Here is a 5837-nt window from a genome sequence, read left to right on the forward strand (position 1 = left end):
GCCTGACAACCACAGACCCGTTCGCAAGGAACAAAATGCCCACAACTCATACGTTGCACACCTACCACTTCAACTTCCGTATACACATCACGTTTTAAAGAACTAACGTATCGCGTTACTACGTCTACAAGTCGCACGTGATATCAAACAATTCTCGAGTCTACTCAGAAGGATACAAGATTTAAAAAGGAGAGTCAAATGTTAAGGATAGTACTCAAAGATTTGAGAGAATGTATCCAATTCCAAATAAACAAGGACACTCAAGCAATGAAGTTTGCTAGACTCAATTCAATTGACAACTTCAAGATAACCCTTGGATCAAGGAAATTCAATAGGATCAATAGGAAGGAGAATCAGCGCATTAGTTTGAAACAATTTCAAGATGATTCGAAGAAGTAAGAGGTTACAGAAAAGAATATCTCAGACCCAAGCCAAGCTCACAGAACTCAAGAGCATAATTACAATACTTTCGAATACATTGTTCTTAAAAGAATCGAAAACTTGCGGAAAACCCACTTCGCAATCTAAAAGAAAGGTTAATTAACAACATCCTTCAAGAGAGTAACAAAAGCATAATCGTGGCTTTGCTTTAATGCAAGTTCATGTTGAAATAGATTTTGTCGAGTTCTAAAAACAAGGTGCACACGAGTTTGGCTAAAGGCTAAAATATTTCTTCAAATATTTTAAAAAGATAATTAGATGCACAACTTAACCAAAAGCAGTTCATAAAACTCGGGAGAGAAATCAAAGGCTTGTTCAAAAATTCTAAAAATTTCGTATCCAAACAAGCGTGTATAATATTCATAACAAGTACGAAAGAGGAAGTTAAACTCTTTTTAAAAAGAAACTCCGAAGTAAAAATTCGCTTACAATTTGGTAAAGGAAATAAGTGGCGCATTACAAACGAACCAATTTCCACTAAACAAGGGAGCTTTCCAAAACTTCATTTAAAAATGGCGCATGCCAACTTTAAATTAATTTCGTCAAAATTGAGCAATGGTTTCAATCTCAATCAAGCAACAGAAAATAAATTCCGTTTAATATTTCTTCAAAGAGAATTCAAAATTCTTTTAAAAGGTTCAAAACAAGACTCCAAAAGTGTTCTTGAAATCACCATCTCAGAAGAACATTCAAGAAGTTTAAGATGCACTAAAAAGGAGTCAAGCCTTGCAAGAAAGGATCTTAATTTAAAGTAGTTCAAACAAGATCCACTAGACATGAAACATTAAACAAGTTTTAAATTGATCCAAAAGAATACAAAAGTCATAGAAAAAGACAACTCAATCATTTGTAATTTTTTAATGATAAATCTTTAACTAAAAACTCTTGTAGAGATAATGGGAGAATAAACAATGCACTATCTTGAAACGAATCAAACTGACCCACATAAGGATGAGATTCACAAGAGGGGACAAACCAAGATCAATGGTAATGTTCACAAGATGTAAAAGATTAGTTAAAAACAGAATCACATATGACATTCATAGAGGTGAAAAGCTTAAGAAGGAACCAGTCCGTTCATAAGAAAAAAGCTATGAATCCAACATTTTCAAAAGAACAACAATGGCATAAACTATGTAGTATGCTAAACCAAACTCAATTCAAAATAGTTAAGTAAAGCTTATCAAACGAAACTCAACCGGAATAAAAGCGAAAAATCCTTTCTTTTCAGTATTTCGGAAAATATCCAAATACACAATCAAATAAAGATGTCCATTGGAGCTATAGTAAAATTACTAGAAAGTCAAATTTACTTTTTAAGTAAGTGCAATTGCGTAAACTAGTAAAAGTACAGGCAAGGTATTAGAAAGAAATAGTTGTTAAACTGCATAAATAATTTCAAAGTCTCATATATAGAAAAGTATATATCTAATCAACAGCAATTTATAAAATCTCAAAATTGGCTGTGATCACTGTCCAGTAAGAGAAAAACTGAATCAACAATTTCTCAAAGAATAGAATCAGAACCCGGAGTTAAAAGTCACAGCACATTAAGACAAGTTCAAGGCTATATCAAAGAATACTTGAATCAAGAAGAACTCAAACAGAGGAAGATAGATGAAACAAGGATCTTAAACCAGCATATGCACTTAAGGTCAAACAAGAATGCATATGGATAGAGGAATAGAGTTGAAAAATCAAACTACTTTTCAAAAGGACTGGCAAACAAGAACTTCAAGTTAGGATATAAAAGAACAGGTCGACTCGAACAAAATTCAAGACACACAACTGAATAGCCTCGAGAAATAGTTTCCAACTTTTTCCAAAACGCCCAAGTCCTTAGGGAAGAATAGCATAACTCATTTCGCCAAATTCATTTAAAATCATTAAAACATTGACTTTTCGATTTGAGTAATAAAATAGGATCTAAGCCAAACCGAGTCACGTAATCATTTACTTCTTTCAAAGCCGTTTCCTTTACTTAGGCAAAACCAACTTCAACCCCCATGATAAATTCTAGAACGTTTCAACTGTTCAAGATTTGTTTTAGTCTTGCAAGAATTCAGAATTCAAGGAGTACTTAAAACCTTTCTCAAAACATTTAAATTACATTTCACAAGCCACACAACAATTCAGCCAAACCAACATCCATAGTCATTCGAGTCAATCAAATAATACATAAGGCAGATACAATCACTAATTACACTATATCTCACATCAGTATCCATATGTAATAATTCCAATAATAAGCTGTAGTTTTTGGAAAGCGCCCCTACCTCGAAACGCAAATCCATAACCCAAAAGTCTCATAGAGTCCTTTCCGCCTCAATCCGAAATCAATAACCAAAATCCCGGCTCCGCTTGTTTTTCGCAACAATCTCAACGACTCTAGTCGCAACATAGAACAATCAGGACTTTACCACACGTTACCACAATTCATATTCATTAACCAACACAGCAAAATACTAACGCGAGGCTTTCCGAAACATACTTACTTACCGAAACGAAGAAGGAACGGATGAACCGAACAGCGGCGGTCTCCGAACCGGTTCGGCGGCAGCTTTAATCGTGACCCGCAATAACCGGAGCTTGACCCTATGTTACAAAACCTCAGAATCTGTGGCTAAATATAGCAACATATTGATTTTCAAGAGCTCCGGAATGAAGATGCTTACCGGGAGAAAGGATTAAAGACTGAATCAAACTACAGAAGTTCCGGTGATGGTTCCAGCGGCCACAACAGCTTCTTCGGCAGCCATACACGACAGGAGACAACTCCGTTGCAGCTGGTTGGGCAGCGATAGCTTCCGACGGCCATAGAAGCTCCGGCGGCCAGAACAGCGGCACGGCTTCGCCCTCCTTCTTTCACGGCTCCCACGACAGCAACCACAATTTAAAACCCTTACCGGCAAAGCATCCTCCGGCGACGGTAATGGCGTTTCCCGGCAGCCAGGCACGGCGAAACCAGACAGCGGCGGCAGCTCGTTTGCGGCAGCGACTTCTTCTGGTAGCGCGGGCAACGACGGCGCTGATAGATGAGCTTGTGAACGACGGCGGCGCAGGGGCAGTTTCTTCCCCTCCCGAGCGCGCCACTTCCTTCTCTCTCCTCGAGGCTCGACGGCGGCAGCAGTCCGAGACGACAGCGACAGCACACGGCGACGCATCCCTGCGTAGTGGGTCGCGCTCCTCCTCGCGTCACTGGCCCGCATTTTCCACCCTCAACATCGCGCGACTCCGCTGACTCCGCTGAGCTCCCTCTCTGTGTATCAGTTCGGTGGTGACGGCGGTGGCGAGGCCCACCGGTGCCGGCGCTCTTCCCTCTTCTCTTCTCCTCCCTGCTGCACTCAATCTCCCTTTCCCCTTTTTGCTTCGTTTTTTTTATTCCTTTTCTCTACTGCTGCTGCGCATGAATGGAGAAAAGGGGAAAAAGGTGTGTGGCTACTGCTGGGTGTGGTGAAGAGAGAACCGGGTCTTTGGGTTAGGGTTTCAGGGTTAGGGTTTCATTTTCAAAAATTAGGGTTAGGAGCATTTTAGTAATTTCAAATGAAATTGGGAAAAATATAGTAATTGAAACCCAAATTAAATCCAACACTAATTGTATATAGAAAATACTATTTGCTCACCAATTTTACAAATTATTTTCAATAAAATGCCCAAATCAAATAATTAGAAGTAATATAATTAATTTCTCTATTTTTCAAAATAGCTGTACTAATATTTAAAATATTACTGATGTAATCCAAACCATGTAAAACCCCTATTATTTCATAACTGACAAATTTATAATCTAAATATAGAAAATAATCCAATAATTATAAAATTGGATAATAATCATAACCCATCTCAAATTCGATAAATCAAAACTTGCCTTAATTTTCTTTAATAGAGAAATTTCTGAAATTAAGGTTACAGAAACACTGAATTTGAAATTAGTTAATGATAGCCCTCTTTCAAAGGTCTTGGGTCTTACAATTGGCGTCTGATTTTCAACAGTTGCCAATTGGTGAAAAAAGTTGGAAGACAATGAGTAAGGCTTCCAAGGAGCATGCCTTTGACCAGTTTAAGGTAATGTTTAGTTTTTTTTTATAAAGTAAGGCGTTACCAATGCTTAGTTCACAAATGCTTTTTTTTTTGGTATATCTTAAATTGCAGTACATTATTGAATAATTTAAGCCACAATTAATCCGGTCCTTCGTGTATAGCAATGTAACTAATAGTTGTAGTAATAATAATAACAATAATAACAATAATAATGATAAAACTTATAAACCTCAGGAGAATGTTAAAGCTGCTCCTGTTGTAAAGAATTAGAGAGTGAGTATCTATAGGTTATGATTTCCGGTTAAATGAAAATGTCAGAGGAAGAGAAATATGGATCAGATTCGCACAAGTTGATTCTGTTACCTTCTTAACTTTGAAATTTTGGAATGTAATGTGGTTTTAATTATTTGTTGAGAGATTTATTTAATTATTTGCTAGCTATGGGGTTGCTGTTTTTATGTGCTACAATTCTCTATTAGTAGGTGAATTTCGTTGGTTTTCTATTTTTTTGTTTTAGTCTGGTAAAGTAGAGAAGGATAGTGCATGTTGGGTTTCTTTTTGTTCACTTCTTTGAATTTTGTTGCTGAGAATTGTTCATGTCTAATGATGTGTCTTTTGATAATATGTAAGTATGTTTGAGGTGGTTAATTATTATATTTTTTCCTTGTCTTACTATATTGGTATGCTCCTCCTCAACCCTCCTGACCAAAAACACCTTCACATTTCAACTTTCTTATTGTTGTCCATGCCTGTAGAAAGCTATTGTAAAAGAGATTCAGCCTGATTTCTTTAATAGGATTTGAAGGGTTCCTTTGCCAAAGAGTTCTAACAGATTGTATTAGTAACTACAATCATTATTTAATGAAGTGATATATATTTGATCATTACTAAGCTGGTCCAGCAAGGGGGGTTCGGTTCATACTTTGAAGGTGATTATTCATGCTTATATTGGAGGTGATTCATGCTATTTATATGCATATAATGGTTGTGAAACTTGCATTTTGAACTTAGAATTTAGGATAAGGTTTTCATTGTGGAAAATTCTCAATCAAATTTATTTGTGTGTTGAGTTGATGAATAGTGTATATAGGTTCTTCTGTGATGTGGAATGGATTTGGAGTTAAAGTTAATAGTTAGAATGACGGTGTGAAAGCACTGATGTCAATATAGTTATCATGTTTATTGTGTTATCTTATGATCTGAACTACTTGTAGCGAGTCTTCCACTATGAGGACGATGGAAAAGGAATCATAAAGCCGGGAATTGTACAAAGGATAGGAAATTCCTGGAGGAATGCAAGGAATCATTTGTTCCATAAGGTTTATGACGAAGAACTGACTTTTGACCAAAACCTC

At 36.7% G+C, this 5837-nt stretch overlaps 1 long non-coding RNA gene across 1 annotated transcript; it reads right to left on the minus strand.

The window, feature by feature from the left end:
* On the minus strand, nucleotides 2762–3345 carry LOC107608521. Its single transcript, XR_001612893.2, has 3 exons — nucleotides 3117–3345; nucleotides 2941–3036; nucleotides 2762–2829 (listed from the first exon to the last, which is right to left on the minus strand). It is a non-coding gene; the product is annotated as an uncharacterized LOC107608521 (long non-coding RNA).

This window comes from Arachis ipaensis, chromosome B07 (genome assembly GCF_000816755.2).
Source record: "Arachis ipaensis cultivar K30076 chromosome B07, Araip1.1, whole genome shotgun sequence".
In the NCBI taxonomy this organism is placed as follows: Eukaryota; Viridiplantae; Streptophyta; class Magnoliopsida; order Fabales; family Fabaceae; genus Arachis; species Arachis ipaensis.